The sequence below is a fragment of the Mauremys mutica genome, chromosome 4 (assembly GCF_020497125.1).
Source record: "Mauremys mutica isolate MM-2020 ecotype Southern chromosome 4, ASM2049712v1, whole genome shotgun sequence".
NCBI classification, from domain to species: Eukaryota; Metazoa; Chordata; order Testudines; family Geoemydidae; genus Mauremys; species Mauremys mutica.
In genome coordinates this window covers 163,516,719-163,539,744 of record NC_059075.1, presented here as the reverse complement: position 1 = coordinate 163,539,744, position 23,026 = coordinate 163,516,719, and the positions used below count along the sequence as shown (strand labels likewise).

The window sequence follows — 23,026 nt, the reverse complement described above, 5'->3', positions numbered from 1 at the left end:
AAGGACTGGGGCGGCAGAGGCAGTTGCAGCCCCAGCCCTTTAAATAGCCCCCGGAGCCCCCCACTACTCCAGGACTCTGGGGCTATTTAAAGGGCCCGGGGCTCCCCTGCTTCTAAGCCCCGGTCCTTTAGATAGCCGAGGGAGCCCTGGAGTAGTAGCGGGGCTTTGGTGGCTATTTAAAGGGCCGGGGCGGTAGAAGCAACGGGAGCCCTGGACTTTTTAAATAGCCCCCAGAGCCCCGCAACCCTACCCCAGGGCTCCAGCAATGGGGCTCTGGTGGCAATTTAAAGGGCCTGGGGCTCCAGCCCCTGCTGGGAGCCCCAGACCCTTTAAATTGCTCCCCTGGGGAAGCCAGGCCACCCCGGTACAGCGCACCGGCTCTTGCCCATACACCGTACTGGGGCTTGGGCGCGGGGCCCGATTCAGGGTAATTGGTTGAATTGGCCTAAAGCCGGCCCTGCCCACTCCCCCAGCTTCCAGCAGGTGTTCTGCACCAGGCAGGGAGCACCCAAGAAGTTGAAGGAATGCCACATTGAACTGACTGTAAGAGCAATGCCAAGGGCTTGCAGTATCACGGAGGGAAGAGAATGCAGCCAACAAATCATGCAGTGTTCCCAGCTCCTTTAGCACGAATCTCACAATATTTGGCATGTTCTTCAAGCCCCAGCGGCTGGAGTCAGGTGATTAAAGGAGAACATGAGCTTGCATTTAAAAGAAAAGAGTAAGTTTCTGGGTGCCGAGAAAAGCTTGGCAAGGTGACTCCAGAGCATGCAAGGCCCAGAAGCCAAACAAAAAGCACTCTTATCTTTGCTAGCTCATAAAAAATCTCCTGATTTTTAAACCAATCTCATGATTTTGGGGGGCCTGACTCCTGATTTTAAACACATGGAGTTGGTCATGCTGGACATGGAAGCTGGATTTTCCCTCTCGAGCACTCATTAGCCAAGGCTGTCTCTCCACTGGCCAAAACAGGACCCGTCATTCACTACCAGGGCCCCACCCTTGGCAGCAGCGAAGGGAGCGTCAGTGTAAACAGGGCTAAGGTGTTTTCACCACCTGACTCTGATCTGAGCTACCTGAATCCTCCTCCCCCATCCCAAGCCTTCTGCTAGGCTGTGGCTCAAATGGGCACCTGCACAGAACTAATGCAAGACTCTTAACAAGAGAGGCCATCAACTGCTGGTGCTTAGAGAGGGTGTGAGGTATACGGGCAAAGCAGACAGCCCCCTGGAGCAGCATATGGAAGGAGCACCCCCAGAATAGCATTGGGTCTGCCCTGGGATTTAGTTGCCCACCAACAGACCAGTTCTGAACTACTACTTGCCTCAGGCCGTGGAGTTTTGGTTCACCCGCATCTCCCCTCCCCAGGGGCACCCTGCTTCTGTACAGCCGTGCGCAGTGGACTCCTATGGGTCATGTCCCAGGAGCCTTGGCAGCAGCGAGACACATTTGCACACGCTGGAAAGAATTCAGGTGCATGCTTGGGAACTACGGGAGCAGAAGCCGAGAGACCATCAACTCCTTTCTCCAACTTATATCAAAGAGACTCGAGGGGCCTGGAGGTTGCTGAGCTTAGGGGAAAGGGAGCCGCAAACGAGCAAGGGTGAAGTGTGCCATATCCTATCTACGCCTAGGGAACCTAGGCCCCTGTGGAGTTGCTCAGGAGTGGGAGCCCAGAGGAACCGGGAGCTCACAGAGGGCTGAGAGGAGGAGAGTACTTCCAGGATCTGTGTCCTGGCTTATGGCTCCTTGAGTGTGGGAGCACCAGGGCCGGCGCAACCCATTAGGCGACCTAGGCAATCGCCTAGGGCACTAACATTTGAGGGGTGGCGACTGCGGCAGCCAGATTAAAAGCAAGGATTAAACATTTACCGTAAGCAAATAAGGGTACGTCTACACTTACCTGCCGGTTCGACGCGGAGAGTTCGACTTTTCGGAGTTCGAACTATCGCGTCTGATCTAGACGCGATAGTTCGAACTCCGGAAGCGCCGCGGTCGACTCCGGTACTCCACCTCGGCAAAAGGAGTTGGCGGAGTCGACGGGGGAGCCGCGGAGTTCGACCCCGCCGCGTCTGGACGGGTGAGTTGTTCGAATTAGGGTACTTCGAATTCAGCTACACTATTCACGTAGCTGAATTTGCGTACCCTAATTCGACCCCCGCCCTTAGTGTAGACCTGCCCTAAGAATAGTGTTCTCTCTCACAGTCACTAGGGTCATCAATTGTCAGGGCAGAAGCTGATCTCCACCTGGGTGGCGTGCAGCTACCACGGGATAGTGTTGCAGGAGCGATCAGCTATATTGGTCATTGCTGGGGTCAGGCTAGGAGACTGGCTGGCCCTTTGGTCTCTTCTAGCACAACAGGAAATGGGACATTGTAATGGCGGTACAGTGACCGAGGCACTGAATTGGGAATCTAGAGTACTGGGCATTGTTCCAACCTCAGCCTTCTGCTCCATGTGCAATCATCACTCTGTGCCTCAGTTTCTTCATCTGTAAACTGGAGGCGACGCTGCTGACACACCTTTGTCAACTACTTTGCACGTGGTGGGTAAAAACGTTCTACAAACACGAAGCTCTGGGTTTACTCAGTTGTGGCTGCTTCCATGGTTTTGTGACACCAGATTTCAGGGCTGACGATAACTAGAGCCTGCTGAGAGCAAAGCTGGTCGGATCATTTCCATCCGTGGCGAGCAAAGGAAAACAACATGGGGACATTTTCATTATTTCTTTTTTCTCACCACCACTCCAGGCATTTTCATCAGCATCCAGCACATTGGATCTAACTCCAGGGCTCAGTTATGATTTCCCGTCACACAGGGATTTGTCAAGAAAGGAAGGGTAAGGCAAAGTGTATCCATCATCCTGCTTGAAAGTCCCAGCTGCAGGCTGTGACTCAGTGAGGAGGGAAAGCCAGCCCCGGACTCTGGCTCAGACCCAGCAGTCTATAAAACATTTGCTATTTTAAAGGGGGTTGGCTTCAGAGACAATTTTTCTTAATTTACTGGGCTTCAGATTTGGAGTTGGCTCCAAAGGAAACATTTCCATATAAAGAGAGGGAACCAAGGAGGAAGTTTTAACTTCAACTCCTTCCCGGGTTTCCTTTCCTTTACACAGCCCCCAACCTGGGCTCCAGAAAAACAAGTGTCCTGTTCTCTTCAGCAGCTAGCATCTAATCTCATGCCTTTTCCCCTGCAAACAATGAGAGTGTTTGTGTGCCAGAGAGAGCGTTTATGTGCCTAAGTAACACTTGATACAGGAGAGGGAGAAAGTGAAACACAGGAGGGCCACAGGAAAGGAACTAAACTGGGATGATTTCAGCAGTCACCCAGATCTATACAAATTCCCTGGAATGGCTCATAATTTCCAGCTTGTGACTTCTGCTTCTTCCTGCCACCTGGGAAGTACAAACATTGCTGAGAAGAGGGAGTCTCCTGTTCCCAGGACTGGGGTCCAAGATCACCTGGGGCCTCCTACAAACAGGTAGAGAAGCCCTGGCATCTCCAGTTAAAATGACACCATGCATAAGCCTTGTTTCCATTGAGTGGATCCTGGGAATTGGGTGCCCAAGTGCCATGCACCCATCGAGGTGCTATGTCCACATACCACCAAACAGAAAATCCACTTCTCCCCGTCTAGGATGTCTTCAGAACGATGGGAGTCAATATTTAAACCCCTCTCCTTCCCACCTCCTCCAGCTCCTGCTGACACATGGTCTGTGCCTCCAATATCTCATCTTCAAGACAAAAGAGGGATGGAGGTGGGCTGGGATGGCTCCCAAGCTTCTCCACTCTACAATGTCTTTTTCCTAAAGATGGGGTCCCGGAGGCAGAAATCAAGCATGTGCTGCCCTGCTGCTTTCCATTGTCCCTTGCTCCCAGAGGTACTCATATTCTTTCCACCAACCAGAGATCTATGGAGCTTAATGTTCTGCTGATGTCATTGTACCAGCTGAGTGGGTCTTGCACTCTGCAGATTAGTCACTGCATAATTAAAGTGTTTGCTTCTTTCTGCACAGTCACACTTGTGATTACTCTAATCTTGCTATTTAGGCTATTTATGCTTTGTTCACCCTGTCACCCTGACCAGGAAGGAGCAGAGGCAGCTGCTTACACAAAGGAATTGAGGCCACAAAGAATTTTCTGAGGGCCAGCGTTACATCACTGCCAAATGCATTGCAAAGTGACAACATTTCATGGCGTGGCTGGGGAGGGGCTGTTGTCCTGTTGATACTGATACCTGTGCCCAGCAGTTTTCTTCCTCGGAGGGGATCATCTCTACCAGTGATCCCAAGGCTGTGGCTTCCACAGGCTCATGCCAATGGCAAGGTTTACTTGCTAGTACGCAGTGTTGTTTGTGCCAGCCATTAATCCTGCCCATCTGCCAGGCAGCATTGATAGTACACAATGCTTCTGGCTCGCTCTCCAGTGGCAGCCCAGGACAGACGTGCTGCTAACACCCACACGTCAGCTTGTACCTGTTGCCTGTGAACTTGGTGCTGCTGAAAAGTGCTGGATCAATGGAGGCGTCTATTAGTCTCCAGAACTGAGACAGCCCTGGCAGAGCGGGGCAAGCTTCCCTCACACTGCTCCCTGCACTGTGCCTCGCAGCCCTGGGTGAGAAAAGAGCTGTCTTGAACTTTGCTGGATAGGCCAGGCAGCTAGTGCCCCTCACACTGGTGGCTGCTGTAATGTGGACACCTGGCCATAGGGTACGGTGCTCAAGTCCAGCAACTCACTTTCCAAAGGCTGCAGCTGGCCATCCAATAGCCCAGGCTGTCATTGACCCCACCCTGTTCTGAGGGGGATGCCGTTGCATGTAAAGTCTGGCAGGAATTAGCAGATATCTCCAGGAGGTATCTCCTCCCCTTTGGAAAGCAGAGAGAGCAGAATCAATTCCAGCGTCCAGCACAGTGCAGGGCGAGGGTGGGAGCAGAGAGAGAAATACGACACGATAGGACATTTCCTTTCCACTTCCATCGTCTGAACTTCTTGAGCACTGGGGGATATCCTTCTGCATTTTCATGAGAGTCGACTGCCTGGAATGGTGCTGCTCCCCAGACAAATGGGGCAGCATGAGAAATCTCAGGCTGTGGGCTGTGAGATTTGCTCAAACTCTGTTAAATAACTGAGGGTCCAATTTATAGTGGGGGTAAAAATAAAACGAAATCCAAATGTCTGCAACATTCACTGCAGCAATCTCAGCTAAGGGCTTCTCTACACAGACAAGCTGAACTGCTTTAACTATATCTGTAGAGTTGACACGGCACCACGCCCCTAGTGTGGATGCAGTTAAGCTGGTACAGAGGTGCTTCATGTTGGTATACCTTAATCCTGTACAGGAAGGGGAATAACTATACCAATATAAGGCAGCTTGATACTAGAATAACTGCATCCACACAAGGTCTTGTGCCACTAACTATTTTGGCAAAAAATCACCCCCTTACTGAAAGAGTTATATCAATCCAACAACTGGGTGCAAGCCAGGCCTTTCGCCCTCAGCATCCGTTAAACGTTTGGCCTCAGTGTTGCATTAGGCTTTGGCTACACTTACACTTCAAAGCGCTGCCGCGGCAGCGCTTTGAAGCGCTAAGTGTAGTCAAAGCGCCAGCGCTGGGAGAGAGCTCTCCCAGCGCTGTCCTACTCCACCTCCCTGTGGGGAATAACGGACAGCGCTGGGAGCCGCGCTCCCAGCGCTGGGGCTTTGACCACACTGGCACTTTGCAGCACCGCAATTTGCAGCGCTGGAGAGGGTGTGTTTTCACACCCTGCTGCAGCGCTGCAAATTTGTAAGTGTAGCCAAGCCCTTAGACACAGAAGCCAGGTTGGTGCCCCCACCATGCATCATTCCCACTGCGTTGCCTAGGTGGAGTGTTTTGTTGACAGTGTCTGCAGTTCAGGGTGTGCTTTAATGTAGACAATACATGTGCTGGAGCTGAACTAAGATTGCTCTGGGAACCTTTAACTTCTGAATGTCCTGACTCGCGGGTGTTTCCCTGCCCTGCCTTAGCCATGCATTCATTCATTGTAAGAGTCTGAACAGGGCCAACACAATTCGTGCTGTTCCACCCTGCTGCCAGCTGCTAACAGAGCCTGTCCCCACTTCCTCTGCATAGCATCTGCCCCTGCCCTGGCTTTGGAGAGGTGAATCCCTGCAGATCAGTCCACAAGAAGCTGCACCTTTCCATTGGCAGCAGGCCTGATTTTCCACTGCTCTGCACCTTGGGTGGGCCTTTGTACCTGTGAAAAATCCTGGCATTCTGATTCAGCAGTGTTTTACACCCTTTGCACTGGTGCAAAGGACAATGCCTGGTGCTGGGCTATAATGAATTAGGCCCAGTGCATCTAGTGGTCAGAGCCAGGGACTCCTGAGCTTTATTGACAGCCTTGTGGCACAGCAGCTGTGCAATCCTGGGAGAATCACCAACTCTCTTTCAGTTTCCCCATTTATTTAATGGGGTAAGACCTGCCTCATGCTGGGCTGTTGCAAGATCTGTTTGTAAAGTAAGCTGCAATTCATCTCACACTCACCCTTCCCCAACCTTTGGCTGACGGCTTGTCTACAAGCAGTTTAACTAAGGCCTGGTCTACACTATGAGTTTATCTCAAATTTAGCAGCGTTAAACCAAATTTACCCTGCACCCGTCCACACAACAAAGCCCTTTACTTTGATATAAAAGGCTCTTAATATCGATATCTGTACTCCTCCCCGATGAGGGGAGTAGCGCTGAAATCGGTATTGCCATTTCGAATTAGGGTTAGTGTGGCCGCAATTCGATGGTATTGGCCTCCGGGAGCTATCCCACAGTGCACCATTGTGACTGCTCTGGACAGCAATCTGAACGCGGATGCACTGGCCAGGTAGACAGGAAAAGCCCTGCGAACGTTTGAATTTCATTTCCTGTTTGCCCAGGGTGGAGCGCTGATCAGCACAGGTGACCATGCAGTCCCAGAATCAAAAAAGAGCTCCAGCAGGGACCATACGGGAGATACTGAATCTGATCTCTGTATGGGGAGATGAATCCAGGGCCACCCAGAAGGGGGGGCAAAGGGGGCAATTTGCCCCGGGCTCCGCAGGGGCCCCCAAGAGAACAGCGGAGGCTCCCGCCTCCGCCCCTCTCCTGGAGCCTTAGCGCATTGAGCGGCGTCCTCAGACAGCGCCGCAGCGTGTCTCCGGCGGGGCCCCTGAGCCCCGCCCTGCTCAGAGCCGCGTGGTGAGGGGGCGGGGCTGGGAGCTCCGGGCTGAGCTCAGCTCCCTCCGCTTGGCGTGGAGCTCCCAGCCCCGCCCCCTCACCACGCGGCTCTGAGCGGGGCAGAGCTCAGGCCCCGCCGGACACACGCTGCGGCTGTTCAGCCGAGGCGCTGAGGTTCCGGGTGAGGAGGGAGCCGGGGGTAAGAGGCTGGGGCCGGGGGGGTTGGCTAAGGGGCAGGGAGTCCTGGGGACAGTCAGGGCGGAGGTTGGGGGAGCGGTCAGGGGGCAGGGAATGGGGGGATTGGATTGTGGGTGTTCTGGGGGGGTGGATAGGGTCAGGGCCGCCCAGAGGGGGCGGGGCAAGATGGCGCAGGAGCTTCTTCGCTCCCAGTCTTCGCCAGCGGGGGTCCTTCCGCTCCGGGGCGGAAGGACCCCCCACTGGCGAATTACCGCCGAAGCGGGACCCGCCGCCGATGTGCAGCCCGGTCTTCGGCGGTAATTCGGCGGCGGGGGGCCCTTCCATTCCGGGACCCGCCGCCGAAGTGCCCCGAAGACCCGTGGTGGGGGGCCCCCCGCCGCCGAATTACCACCAAAGACCGGGCTGCACTTCGGCAGCGGGTCCCGCTTCGGCAGTAATTCGGTGGCGGGGGGCTGGTAACCATCTTTGCTAACTTGCAAAAGGCAAGGAGATGCTGCTGTGTAGCGCTGCAGTACCGCGTCTGTCAGCAGCACCCAGTAGACATACAGTGACAGTGAAAAAAGGCTGAACGGGCTCCATGGTTGCCATGCTATGGCGTCTGCCCTGGCAATCCAGGGAAAAGGGTGTGAAATGATTGTCTGCCGTTGCTTTCACGGAGGGAGGATTGACTGACAACATTTACCCATAACCACCCACGACACATTTTTGGCCCCATCAGGCATTGGGATCTCAACCCAGAATTCCAATGGGCGGTGGAGACTGCAGGAATTATGGGATAGCTACCCACAGTGCAACGCTCCGGAAGTCGACGCTAGCCTCGGTACATGGATGCACACCGCTGAATTAATGTGCTTAGTGTGGCCGCGTGCACTTGACTTTATATAATCTGTTTCCAAAAATCGATTTCTGTAAAATCGGAATAATCCCGTAGTGTAGACATACCCTAAAGGTGTGATTTTAAACCAGTTTCATTAAACCAATGCAAAGGCTGTGTGGACTCTATTATTTCAGTTTAAAGCAGGCTTGGCTTATTGTACTAAAGTACTTCCAGGCATTGCTAAGCAAAAGCTGGGCTGTGAGCCAGAGGCAGGCCTCACTCACAGAAATTGGCGAGAAGAGGGTTGTTAGAAGCAGGTGCGTTCACACACACACAGAGGAACTTGTGCTAAGATGGCACCTGGACAGCCTGATACAAGGACACTCCATAGACATAACAAGGAACAGGCAGGTACATTTTAAAGACAGGACAGCACGATGGATAGATCTGTATGTCTGGAACAACATGATCAAAGGGGAGACAGCACAGAACTTAGTTGGCTCGACTATCACACATTTAAAGAGACTTTACTATTTTTCATTACTTGAGGTCAGCACTGCCCGTCTTGTCGGTGGCCCCATTAGACATGGGATAGGAGGCACCAATCTCACTCCACACTGCCCTCTGAGAAGGGCTGTATGGCACCAATACCCTAGACAGCATTGGAACCAGGCATGCCAACACGGCAAGCTCTCAGGACCTGATCCAAAGCCCACTGAAGTCAGAGAAGCTATCCATTGATTTAAGAGCTTTGGATCGGGCCCTGGGTCCCAATTCCCTCTTCCAGCCAGGCCCCAGATTGTTTTAGAATTCACCTGCTCTTTCGTTCTAACCTGAGTCGTCATCGGCAGAGATAGCCCAGCAAGCAGTTGCCAAGACATTTCTCAGCCCAGGAGGGGCATGAGTAGCAGATGGAACACTAACCAAGAGAGTTCCTGTTCTCTTTGGGTTTTTTTGCAAATACTCCACAAAACAATAAAAAAGGAAGCCCTTGCCCACTTACAAATCAATCAGAAAAAAAAACCCAACTCCCTTAGGAGGCATGAGCAGTTTTCTGGACTCTGCCTGCTGAGAATTTAGTGGGAAAGGTGCAACCAAGCTGGAGATTTCCAAGGGAACAACCACAAGATTAAATTTCCAGAGAAATATACTTAGCGCCAGGCAACGCGCTATGGAGCAACACAGACTCAATCTCCCTATGATCACACATGTAAGATAGTGTCTCAGATGGCGGCTGTTACCCAGTATTCTGTTTGCTAGCCAAGGGAATCTAAGATACTACACCGGACCCTGAACCATACAGTTAGCCCTGTCTGCCACATCTGGGCTGAGATACGGGGTTTAATTAGAAACAGCTGGGTATGGGGGTTGGGAGGGTGCGGATGATTCCCCTATAAAGCAGTAGGAAGCTGTGGAGTGAAGGGGAAGCCTGGGAAATTGCAGTGTGTGGAACAGGGTCCTGCAGGGAAAATCCTGAGACCAGGGGAGTTCCCCCAACTAGAAAGGGCTGGCAATAACCTGCTAAAGCAGGGAAGACCCTGAGATGCCAGAGCTGTGCCTAGCTTAAGAATTTTGTGGAGGGAGGAGGGAAGAATTTTGTGTTTCACTTTGAACTTTAAGTTAATAAACCAGTCCCGAAGGAGGGCTTTTGTCAGGGACTTGTTAAAGTCCTTTTCAGGAGTTCATTTGAGGAACCAAGTGGGGAAACTGAGGCAGGGCACTGCTGTTTGTAGGGCCACCGCTACTTAGGAGGTGGCCGCCCTGGTGATTAGGAGGTGGCCGCCTTTCAGCACACTTCAGGACCCTTCACATACGTTAATTGATGCAAATTGCATGAAGAAGTAGGGAAGTCTTTATATACCTACTTTACAGACGGGAGAAACTGAAGTATAGAGGCTAAGTGATTTGACCAAAGTCTCACATGTGGCAGAACTGAGAGTAGGGATCAAAGATTCATGCCTCCGGGCACTCTGCACTAGACAATGCTATCCAGATGCACAGTAGGAAACAATTGTGAGCTGCCAGATATTTTTCCAGTTCTAATTTGAGCTGTCCTATTAATGTCTCTCATGTGGGGCCAGCTATCTAAACACTCACCATTCACAACTGAACCCAGATTTTCACCAGAGCTTTGCTCCCATTGAGGCATCCAACCAAAGGCTAAATTTTCCAAAGGGTGCAGCACTCGAAGTGTGGAGCAAACCTGACAATCTGGCAGCTGGGTTGAGCGAATCAGGAATTGGTTGACACGATGTTTTTGTGTTGGAAAATGTCCGTTTGTTGAAGCCAAACCTTTTCACAGCAGCATTGTCAGTTTTCTTGAACTTTTCTAGGTCCACAATGGAACTTCTGGGCAGAAGCAGAGAGAGACCCACCCTGAGAATAGATCGTTGGTTAGGACACTGATGTCAGGACCCAGATCTAAGTCCCTTCTGCACTAGATTCAGAGCAAGGATTTGACTTGGATGACCCATGTGCTCAGTGAGGGCCCTAACCACTGGGCTATTGGCTTTTCTGGGCAGCGGCTTTCTCATGTTTTATCAGGAACATCTTTGAAAGGTCTCGTTTTCCTTCTGCATCAGAACAAAAACAAAATTTGAAACCCCCAAATTTTGCACCCAGCGGAATCCTCCTTTTCTGGCCAACCTTTGAGCTGAGCAGTGCTGAAAAATCCTGCCCCTAGTGGAGGGTTACCACCCTCCAAATGCAAAAATACCAGCCCTGCCCCCTCCTCTCCCAGGCAAGCCCACTGCAACCCCAACCACAAGGCAATGCCACAACCCCCCACCCCTGAACAGCCACTAGAGTATCTAGAGAGAGAACACATATAGATAAGTTTGTTACCAATCAGGTATTTGTTTTATCAGCACATTTTGCCAGCCACTCTGTAATCCGTTTCAGAGGGGTAACCGGGTTAATCTGTATCAGTAAAAACAACAAGGAGGCCTTGAGGCACTTTAGAGACTAACACATTTATTTGGGCATAATCTTTTGTGGGCTAAAACCCACTTCATCAGATGCATGAAGTGGAAAATACAGTAAACAGGTGCCAGATAAATACTGTATTTATCTGTCTTTGAATAACACTATTTAAATAATGTGCTTACTATATTTTCCACTCCATGCATCTGATGAAGTAGGTTCTAGCCCACGAAAGCTTATTCCCAAATAAATGTATTTAGTCTCTAAGGTGCCACAAGGACTCCTCATTGTTTTTCTCTGTAATATGTTTCATTTCACCAGGTGTCACTGAATGTGCAGTTTCTGATGCAAGTTTTTTTTTTCCAGTGATGTAATAGGATCACTCGCACCACTGCACTGATCTTCCATTATTTAATACGCCTCGCACGTCTCCTTGCGCTCGCCTGACTCAAACCCTCTCTCACAGCCGCGTGGTGCATTTGCGTGTTGGTGGGCAGACAGAAACTTTTAACGTTAGATATCCTAGTGCATTGTGATAATCATGCAAATCTTTAGACCCTTGTAAAAAAAAAAAAGAACCCAACAGATTAAATTATTTATCTGGCAGCTGGCAAATCCATAAAAATACCAGCCAGGTGGTAACCCTACTAATGGTGACTCCCCAGTTCTGCAGACAGGGGCATTAGTACCACAGGAAAAGCATAGCAAGAACTTCCTGGACTGGCTGACCTCTCCAAATCATCTGCTGGGGTGGGGCTGGGGTTGTGGGAGTGCATTCAGCACTCATGACAAACCTGGACATCCGCTCTGAGCCTCTTAGTGGTTTTCCAGAAAGATGGGGAGATTTTACTGCAGATCCTGAGTCAGGCACCAGTCACACTCATTTAACAGCAGCTGGTACAACAGCCCCAGCTGCCACTCAGCAGGGATGTCTCACAACATCCTCCAAGGAGCCGTGATGGGTGCCCTCTTTCCTGAAGTACTTGCCATTAGAATCTGGGGAAGAGCAGGCCTCAAGGCTGCATCAGACAGGGGGTTAACTCCTCAGCTGGTGTAAATGGAGAGCTGGGCCCCAGAGAGGATCCAGCTGCTTTTGCTTGCCCTGCCCATGCACCAGCTAAGGAGAAGGAGATCAGTAATGGAGGAAGGGTGGTACTCCCCAGCATCTGTAGATGGGCGCCGGGTTATATGGGCTGGAGGAGCCCCAGCCCCAGGAATATTCAGAGCTGTGGGCTGTGCTCCACCAATATCTGGAGCTGGATTTCTCCCCTGGCCCTGCCTGGAGCAGGCACTGGCCCCTGGCTGCCACTACCATCATCCCCAGCCCCGGAGCATCCCCGCCCACCCAGTAGCATAGTGGCGTGGAAGGGGGGAAGCAGCCGCTCCCCTTTGAGCACATTTTACAAAATCAGCACCTTTCCAGGCAGCCAGCACTGGGCTCCGGACTTAGAGTCCGGACCGGGTTTTGCGTGTGGCTGCCAGCTGGCTCTGGGCTCTGCAGGCAGCGTGGGCTGATTGCCGGGCTCCCCCGGGGAGAGGAGGAGGAGCTCGCAGCTGCCCTCCCGGAGCCAGGGTGGGCTCTGCCGGGAGGGGGAGGGGCGGCAGCGCAGCCCCCCCCCCCAGTGCGGCGGGGGACTGAGGAGCAGCAGCCCCGTTGGTCCCGGCAGCCCGGTGCAGAGCAAGGCAGCCACGCGGTAGGGAAGGGGGCTCTGAAGCCCAGCTGGAGCCGGTGGAGAGGGAAGGGGGGGGGATGTTTTTTTCTCCTGGTCTCTCTTCAGCAGAGGGGCTGAGGGATCAGCAGGACCAGGAGGCAAAGGAGTGACTTTGGGTTATTGCCCCCCCCCCCCAGTGCTGCGCCCAGGGCTGTGAAACGGTGCTTAGTGCAGCTTGTGAAGGAAGGGGGGGGGGTAAAGGTGCTTTAAGGTGCCAGTTGTGTCTCCTCATCTCACTGCTGACTAGCTGCAGCCCCAGTGCTCAGAACTCAGCAGTGATCTCAGGGGCTGCACAGGGCTCTGTAGGAGTTCTCAGTTGCCTGCTAAATGCTTCCACAACGCCACCTTTTCACTCAGCTACATCCTGAATAGTGGGGACTGGGGGCGGGGGAGGGGGGAGTGTAGCAGATGCCAATTTGAGGTGAATAGTCTCTTGGCCAGATTCTACTGCGTTTATGGTGCTTTGTGCCATGGGCTGGAGCAAAGTGGCTGGTGGATAACCAGGAATCTGGTTAATAATTGTTCTGTAAATTCAGCTTTCTTCTTTCTCTCTCTCTGAATTATCACTAATTCAAAATAGTAGTGTGCAAGCTGACTGGATAATGGTAATAGCATAATCTCTTGTTATAGCACTGCCTGATTAGTAATTGGATATGTTGGCTGGCACCTTTTTTTACGTGTTCGCTCCCCCTGATGTTAGAACCTGGCTACACCACTGGGGAGGGGAGCTTCCTAGACCTGTGCAGCTGGGGCTTAGGTGAATTTTGTGATACTGTGCCCCTCCCCAGCTACCACCCTGCAGTCCCCACTCCTGCACCATGCTGGGCAAGGGGCAGCCCCATCCCCAGTGAGGCTATGGTGAGGGGTGGCAGCAGGGGAGGCCACACGTGATGGCAACTTCCCCTCCCCCCGGTACCCACCATAGGGGAGGCGAGTGGGCTTTCTGGACCTGAGAGGGACCCTAGGAGCATGTGCAGTGACTGGGGGGGCAGAAGGGGTCCCTCCCCTGGATCTTGCTGCTGCCAGGGAGGGTGGAGGGGAGTCCTCTTTGGCCCTAGCCCTGGGGCAGCTTGTCTGCACCCCAAGTTCCTTATCCCCAGCCCTGCCCCAGAGTCCTCACCTGACCGGAAAAACACGCAACTTAAATTTGGTGGTCAGTTTAGAGTATCATAGAATATCAGGGTTTGAAGGGACCTCAGGAGGTCAGCTAGTCCAACCCCCTGCTGAAAGCAGGACCAATCCCCAACTAAATCATCCCCGCCAGGGCTTTGTCAAGCCGGGCCTTAAAAACCTCTAAGGAAGGAGATTCCACCACCTCCCTAGGTAACCCATTCCAGTGCTTCACCACCCTGCTAGTGAAAAAGTTTTTCTTAATATCCAACCTAAACCTCCCCCACTGCAACTTGAGACCATTGCTCCTTGTTCTGTCCTCTGCTACCACTGAGAACAGTCTAGATCCATCCTCTTTGGAACCCCCTTTCAGGTAGTTGAAAGCAGCTATCAAATCCCCCCTCATTCTTCTCTTCTGCAGACTAAACAATCCCAGTTCCCTCAGCCTCTCCTCAGAAGTCATGTGCTCCAGCCCCCTAATCATTTTTGTTGCCCTCCACTGGATTTTCCAATTTTTCCACATCCTTCTTTGCAATGTGGGGCCCAAAACTGGACATAGTACTCTAGATGAGGCCTCACCAATGTTGAATAGAGGAGAATGATCATGTCTCTCGATCTGCTGGCAGTGCCCCTACTTATACAGCCCAAAATGCTGTTAGCCTTCCTGACAAAGGCCAGAGGAGGGAGTGTTAGTGCCTGTGCGGACTTCCAGGTGTGGAAGGGGATGCTGGGATGCTCTGGAGGAACCACTCCTTCAAAGCCAGTCAGGACTCTGGGGGAGCCTCCTCTCTGAGCAGACTGTCTCCAGGGCAAGAAGTTTACACCTTCCTGGGTCTGACCTCAGAGCATTCAGCATGCCCTTCCACACCATGCACTTTCCGCAGTGAGTCCGCCCAGGCGGGGTCCTGGGGCAGCCAGAGGTCCCTGCACCCCAACTCTGCAGTCAGACGTGACTCTCAGCCAGCCAGTAAAACAGAAGGTTTATTAGATGACAGGATCACAGTCTAGAACAGACCGTGTGGATACAGAAAACAGGACCCCTCAAGTCAGGTCCATCTTGGGGAGTGTGGAGCCCAGACCCAAGTTCTGGGCCTCTCCCCATTTCTCCAGCCAGCTTCAAACTGACACTCCCTCCTCTGGCCTTTGTGTCTCGATTCCGGACAAGGAGGCCACCTGATCTTTGTCCCCAACACCTTCAGTTGGCACCTTGCAGGGGAAACTGAGGCACCCACACAGTATTAAGAGAAAATATTAAGAACATTCCCACTTCATCACAACAGGTGCAACAAAATATAATACTGTATATTGAAGTAGGCAAGTGCTGCTTCTGACTTTCCACTTGTAATTGACCCTTGTAATCTTGTGGCACTGACGTGTTGTAGCTTCATTTTATATCGGCTTACAGGGCGGGAGCGGGGGGGGGGGCACCACTATTTTGGGCCCCACCAAAAATTACACAAACCTGCCACCTATGAAGCAGTAGGACCCGGTCCCCGGGAGCAAATTCCCATGCCTGCGCATCCCGGTTGTAGTTTCGCCCCTGTCTTGCTTGGGCTATCCTCAAGTTCTCCCATGCCAGGGTACCTGCTTGAGTGAGGTACTCCCGCAACTGGAGGACATACCGGAGGAGGCCCTGGGATGGGGAGGCCGACTGTTCCCAGTTCTCCCGCATTAAATCCAGGAGGCGCCGTGGTCTCCGTCCATATAACAATTCAAATGGGGAGAACTTTGTTGATGCCTGGGGGACCTCCCGGACAGCCAGCAACAGGGGTGGAAGAAACTGATCTCAGTGGCGCAGCTCCCCCGGGGGAAATTTCTTCAGCATGTCCTTGAGGGTGCGGTTAAACGGCTCCACCAGCCCGTCGGTTTGCGGATGGTACATGGAGGTGTGGAGCTGTTTCACCCCTAGGAGCTTGCAGACCAGTTTGAGTAGCCGGGACGTAAAATTAGTACCTTGGTCGGTTAGTATTTCCTTGGGCAACCCTACGCGGGCAAAAATCTTTACCAACTCCCCAGCAATAGTCTGGGCTGTGATGCTCCGCAAGGGGATGGCCTCTGGGAAATGGGAGGCGTAGTCCATGAGGACTAAGACGTATTGGAAGCTGGCCGCGCTTCTGGGGAGTGGGCCCACCAGGTCCATGGCGACCCGCTCGAACGGGGTCTCAACCAACAGCATGGGGACTAAGGGCGCCTTGGGTACCCGAGGCGGCGCGGCCAGCTGACACTCTGGGCAGGAGTCGCAATACCACTTCACGTCTTGGTGGAGTCCGGGCCAAAAGAACCGTGCCAGGATTCAGGCCAGGGTCTTCTCATGCCCTAGATGTCTGGTGGCTGGTACATCGTGGGCCAACCTCATCACGGCTCGCCGGTGACAGCGGGGTACCAGCAACTGCGTTTGCGGTTCCCGTGTGCGGGGGTCTCTGTCGACCCGATAGAGTCTGTCCTGGCGTAGTTCGAAATGGGGCCACTGGGTGGCCCAATGAGGATCGATCACGGACCCGTCTACGGCCGCGAGTTGCTCATAGGCCCGGCTAAGAGTAGGGTCTGCGCGTTGGTCGCGGCAGAAATCGGTGTCGAAGCGGGGTTCGGCTAGGGCCTCCCCCGGTGGTCCACCGGCTTCTTGGTCTCCTGCTTCGTTCTCCTCACCGTCCTTCTCCGCCTCTGTCGGAGCCTCCTGGGGCTCGGCCTCTAACGCCGGCATTGACCGGAGGAGCTCCTCGAAGGCGGGCCAGTCCCGCCCCAGGATCACAGGGTACGCCAGGTGGGGCGCCAAGCTGACTACTAATTGTTGGGTGATACCACCCACTGTTAGTCGGGCTCGAGCGCTCGGGTAGGGCCGGACGTCTCCATGAATGCACTGCAGACGGATCGGCTTCAAACGGGGGTCGTCCGGGGGTCCCAGAGCCTGGCGCACCAACGTCTGGCCGCACCCAGAGTCAATCAAAGCCTGCGTGGCTTGGTCCCCAACCATCACCGGGACCGTGAGTTTGGGGACCTGTGGTAATCGGGTCCAGCCGGCCCTTGCGTAGACCTGCCCAAAGCTACAGTCCATTTCGGGGCAGTCCCGTTGTAGGTGCCCCGCCTTCCCACATCCAAAGCAGGGACTGAGCTCGGGACACCCGCTCCGAGGGAGGACCACTCGGGTACTTCGGGGGGGCTCCGACGGGCCCTCGGGGCCCCCTGATTGAAGGCCGGGGTTGCTAGCCGGGAAGCCGCGTCTGAGTACTGGGTCTGGGACACCGGCCGGGATTCTGATCCGTGGCCTGGACCTCGCTGGCTGCGCAGGTTGGTCGCCTTCTTCTCATTATGGGGCATTCGGGCCCGGAGGTAGGTGGCCGGAAGGTGGGTCCTATGGAGGCTTCCGCAGCCAGGAAGCCTTCCATCAGTGAGACGGCGTCAGCCAGGGTCGCCGGCCGGTGTCGGAGTACCCAGGCCCTTCCCCGGGCCGGTAGGGTATGGACAAATTATTCCAAGACAACCTGCTCGGTGACCTCCTCCGCTGTCCTGACCTCTGGTTGCAGCCACCGGCGGCAGGCCTACTTCAAGGTCTGGACCACCATCCGGGGACGGGCGCCCGCAGGGTAGGTCTGGCGCCAGAACCGCTGTCTAAAGGTCTCTGGGCTGACGTCCAAAGTGTCCAGGATCGCAGCTTTTACTCGGTCGTAGTCTCTGGCCTCTTCTGTCGCCAGTCCGCAGTAGGCCGCTTGGGCCGTCCCAGTCAAATACGGGGCCAAAAGAGTGGCCCATTGGTCTCGGGCCCACCCCGTGACAAGGGCCACATGCTCAAACATCACCAAGAAGGCCTCGGGGTCGTCGTCCGGGCCCATCTTGGTCAGGCGCAGGGGGGCAGCCGAACGTGGCCCCCCCCCCCAGTGCCCTCCCCCGCTGGCCAGTCGGCGGGGCGGGGTGCGGGGCCCATGAGGTGCTGCAGCTGGTTCCCCAGCTGCTGTACTAGCTGCTGCTGCTGCTCCAGCTGAGCTGCGTGCTGCTGCTGCTGTTGCTGGAGCTGGGCGGCATCTCCTTGCTGCTGCTGCTCCAGCTGGGCGGCATGCTGCTGCTGCTGCTGGGCTGCCTGCTGCCGCTCCTGGCTCTCCACCAGCAGCTGGAACAGCCATTGCATATCCATGTTCCTGGCTAGGAAGGGGGTGAATCACCACCCACCTACCGGCCCCTTCTCACAGAGGCAAGGGTTCGACTCCTCACTTCTGGTACCAACTGTAAACGTGGGTGTCCGGGGCTCAACCCTCCCAGGGGAGGAGGGGAGCCACACCGGCCCGTTACACTGAGCAACAATATACGAGTCAATTAGGGCTCAGGCCTTCTGTTGCAAGGCTGAGCAACAATATAAAACAGTTTGGGGAGGCCCAGGCCCTCTGTTGCAGGGGCTGGGCCACAACACAAAGAGTTCAAGCAAGCCCAGGCCCTCTGGTGCAGGGGTGGGGCAGCGACACAAAGAGTTCAAGAAGGCCCAGGCCCTTTGCTGCAGGGGCTGAGCAACAGTACAAATAGTTCAGCAGGCCCAGGCCCTTTGGTGCAGGGACTGGGCAGCAAACAGTCTAGGAGGCTCAGGCCCTTTGGGGCAGGGGCTGAGCAGCAAACAGTCTAGGAGGCTCAGGCCCTTTGGGGCAGGGGCTGAGCAGCAAACAGTCTAGCAGGCCCAGGCCCTTTGGGGCAGGGGCTGAGCAGCAAACAGTCTAGGAGGCTCAGGCCCTTTGGGACAGGGGCTGAGCAGCAAACAGTCTAGGAGGCTCAGGCCCTTTGGGGCAGGGGCTGAGCACTGGGGTGAGGGGGAAAACTGCCACCCATGAGTGGGGTGGCAGGGGGGACGCAGGCCCATTCACTCCACTGCGTCCCGGCCCGGGGCCCTAGGCAGCGGCTACCACGGCTGACGGTCAGTGGGGATCCTCACCGCAACACACTGACATGGGTATGGGTTGATCTGCAGCCTGACTAGGGTCGGCTGCCCCCGGGCCACTTCCAATTTCCCCCTCTGGCCCTACCTGGTCCGCGGCGTCCACTCCCGGGAAGTCCCACAGCATGGGCTCCTCGCAGCCCGGGTCGGGGGTAGATCCGGCAGTTCCTTGGGGAAGTCCGGCCAGTGCTGCTCCGGGGGTTCCTCGGGGTAACAACAGCGGAGAGGGGAAGTCTCCGGTGGCTCCTCGTCGTAGGTGGCACGGGGAAGCTCCCGCGGGTCCTCCCGGTAGCGAGCGAAGGGAAGCTCCGGCCAGTCCGGGCAACTGCTCTGGGCCCCAGTGGCTTCCCAGTCACGAGCTCCCTCGGGCAGGTCTGCTCCCGGCGGTGGCTGGGCTCTGACTGAGCTCGGATGGCCGGCTTTTATACTTCTGGGTCGCCGCCTGACCCTCTGAGGGGCGGGCTCACTGTTCTCTAGCCCCGCCCCTTCCGGTGTCCGGGGCTCAACCCTCCCAGGGGAGGAGGGGAGCCACACCGGCCCGTTACAGAGTAGTTAACCATTTGATAGCTTTCATCACCATATAGTTTTTGGCAGGTTTCCACACCCCGTCCCCATTTCCGGCGCCGTCAGCCCCTTTGACCATGCCCCTCGCTACGATACTTCCGGGGGTACCTTGGTTCAGGGGACAATTAGCTCAGTGTTAATGGCTCTAGCCTGCAGTCAGGCCAAGTAACGGTAGAGAGTCTGTTTGCCCGGGGCCCTCAATCAGGGCAGGGCGTCAATCGAGAAAGGGCTCTGGCCTACAGTCAGGCAGGCAGAGCAGCAGGAGGTTCATTTGCCTGGCCGTTGATCAGGGTAGGGCAGCAGTCAAGTAGGGGGGCTCTGGCCTACAGTCCAGCAGAGCTGTCACAGTCTAGGAGAGGTTAGCTCTCTGGTGGGAGAGTCAGCACAACCGCCTGGCATCCGGATTCAGGCGGGTGCCAGACCAATTCAGGCCTCCTGACAACCAGGTGGGGAGGCTGCCACTCCTGACGTTGGGGTGGTAGGGGCAGAGGAACCCAGGCCCTCTCGTTCCACTGCGTCCCAGCTCAGGGCCCTAACAGCGGTGGAGTGGTCCGCCACTGGGTCAGCAGGGAAAGTCCAACCATAACACGCTGGCTGGCTTGTAGTCAATAACACATCTGAACCCAGTTCAGCTTCCCTGGGCTCCTTCCTACACACCAATTCCATGTGTGCATGGGTTCCAGGGTTGTTGTTCGCTTTGGACCATGAAAAAGTTCAAGGAGCTGAGATTAGAGAAAAATCACATAAAATGTAAAAGGGCGTAAAGCCAATAGGGTTATCTATCTATCTATCTATCTATCTCCATACACCACATCTATCTATCTATCTATCTATCTCCATACACCACATCTATCTATCTAGCTATCCCGAGAGGCGGAGATAACCATGCTGGCGGCTGTGAGCCTCTTTTCCCAGAGGCAGCCACAAGGGTAAGTTCTCTCTCCCCTGTGTCCCCTCCCTGCAGCTTTCTATACTGTCCTTCTCTCACTAACCAAAAACGATCTCTTGCTGTTTTCTATACTCTCCCTCTCTCAAGCCTGGTCTACACTAGTCATTTATTTCGGAATTAGCCAAGTTAATTTGGAGAAAAAAAAATCATTCCTTCCACATGACCAAACTGGTTTCTTCGATTTAAAGGGCTCTTTAATCCAATTTCTGTACTCCACCTCGGCAAGTAGAGTAGCGCTTAAATCGAGATCGCAATCCCGGATTAAAAGTAGTGTGGATGCAATTCAAAGTTATTGGCTTCCGGGAAGTATCCCAGAATGTTTCCTTGTGACTGCTGTGGACAACACTCTCAACTCTGATGCACTAGCCAGGTGGGCAGGAAAAGCCCCAGGAACTTTTGAATTTCATTTCCTGTTTGGTCACCAGCAGCACAGGTGACCAGCAGCACAGTCCACTATCATAGGCAATCATGCAGAGAGCACCATCACAAGAGACCATGCAGTCCCGGATTCGCAGATGAGCTCCAGAATGGTCCGAATGGGAGGTACTGGATTTCATTGAATGTTGGGGAGAAAAATCTGTTATGGCAGAACTACGTTAAAAAAAAAAGAACGCAAATACGTACGCTAAAGTCTCCAGGGCCATGACGGAAAGAGGCTACTCCAGGGACACAGAGCAGTGTTGTACAAAAATCAGGGAGCTCAGGCAAGCGTACCAAAATGCCAGGGAGGCAAATGGGCGCTGTGGGTCACAGCCGCATACATGCCGCTTCTACCGTGAGCTGCATGCAGTTATGGGGGTGACGACACCACTACCCCACCACTGTCCGTGGATATCTCCAAGGAGGAAGTTGAACGGAGCGAGGAGGATGAGTTATTGGAGGACGAAGAGGAGGAGGAGGAGGACAGTGCACAGGCGGCAAGTGGGGAATCCATTTTCATCCCTAGCCAGGAACTATTCTTAATGCAGGAGCCAATAGCCCCCACCCCCACTTCCATGATCCTGGAGAAGGTACTTCTGGCGAGTGAGCCTGATCGGAGCCTTGCGGTGGTGGGGTGGGGGGTGGGGAAAACACAGCCACGTTGGGCTGTTTGCGTTTAGTTTAAAGGGCTCATCCCTGCTCAGACATCATTGGAGCCACGCAGTGGGTGCGAGTCTGTGTGTGTGTGTGTGTGTGTGTGTGTTGTGTGAAGCAATCATCCCAGAGAGCCTGCAGGACCTCCTTTTATACTGCAAACCTACCAGGCATTGCTTGCTATGAGAAAGGGGGCCCAGCAGTTTGAAAGTATTGAAATGAATGCCGAAGAAACAGAACCCCGCGTGCCCCTAGGGCTTACCATGGCTGGCTGCAAGCTGAATTCTGTTGTCCAGCTGTGTGTGATGTGCTGTGTACTATGAATTGCCTGGTTCACTGAGAAACAGTGTGTCCTTTGTTCTCTGAAATGTATCTTTTAAAATACTACTCTTCCTTTTTCTCCTCCTGCAGGTGCAAATGTTTCAACGCAGCCCCAATCTACTCCATCCAAGAGGCTGGTCCAGATTAGAAGGCAGAAAAAAGGAACTCGGGACGACATATTCGCCGAGCTCATGCAGTCCTCCAGCGCTGATAGGGCCCCGCTGAATGCGTGGTGGTAAACAATTGCGCAGTCACGTAATGCATTACAGGAACACGAAGAGAGGAGGGACGCGCGCGATGAGAGCAGGCAGGACACTATGGTTGAGCTCATGGGGGAGCAAACTGACATGCTGCCCTGTATGGTGGATCTAATGCAGGAAAGGCAGAAAGATCACAGATTGCCGCTGCTGCCCCTGTATAACTGCCCTCCCTCCTCCCCAAGTTCCATAGCCTCCTCACCCAGATGCCCAAGAACACGACGGGGGAGGCTAAGGGGACTCACACACTCAACCCCAGAGGCTCACCCAAGCAGCAGAAAGTTGGCATATGTGAACTTTTGATTTGGTTTCTGGACTTCTCCTTCCCTTCTTCTCCACCCCCATAACCCAACCCCTCCTCCCCCCATTTACCTTCTGATTTCTCTCCATGTGTTGTGCAATGAATACTAAAGAATGGTTTTTAAACAATTGTGACTTTATTTCCTTTCATATATATAGGGGGCGGGTAACTTCAAGATAAACAAACACAAGTGTCACACTGTACCCTGGCCAATCATGAAACTGTCTTTCAAAGCTTCTCTGATGCACAGCGCACCCTGCTGCGCTCTTCTAATCGCCTTGTTCTCTGGCTGTGCGAAATTGGCCACCAGGCGAGTTGCCTCAACCGCCCATTCCGCCATAAACGTCTCCCCCTTACTCTCACAGATATTGTGGAGCACACAACAAGCAGCAATTACAATTGGAGTATTGGTTGTGCTGAGATCTAACCAAGTCAGTAAACTGCGCCAGCGCTCTTTCAAATGTCCAAAAGCACATTCGACCACCATCCTGCATTTGCTTAGCCTATAGTCGAACTGCTCCTTACTACTGTCCAGGGTGCCTGTGTACGACTTCATGAGCCATGGCATTAAGGGGTAGGCTGGGTCCCCCAGGATAACTATAGGCATTTCCACATCCCCAACAGTAATTTTCTTGTCTGGGAAGTAAGTCCCTTCCTGCAGCTGTTCCAACAGACCAGAGTTCCTGAAGATGCGAGCGT

The 23,026-nt window shown here is 53.9% G+C and overlaps 1 long non-coding RNA gene across 1 annotated transcript; it reads left to right on the top strand.

Annotated features, from left to right (window-relative positions):
* Window positions 1–12,655: 12,655 nt before the first annotated feature.
* LOC123369718 lies at window positions 12,656–22,455 on the top strand. The gene is made up of 2 exons (XR_006579127.1): window positions 12,656–12,821; window positions 21,860–22,455. It is a non-coding gene; the product is annotated as an uncharacterized LOC123369718 (long non-coding RNA).
* The last annotated feature ends 571 nt before the right edge of the window (window positions 22,456–23,026 follow it).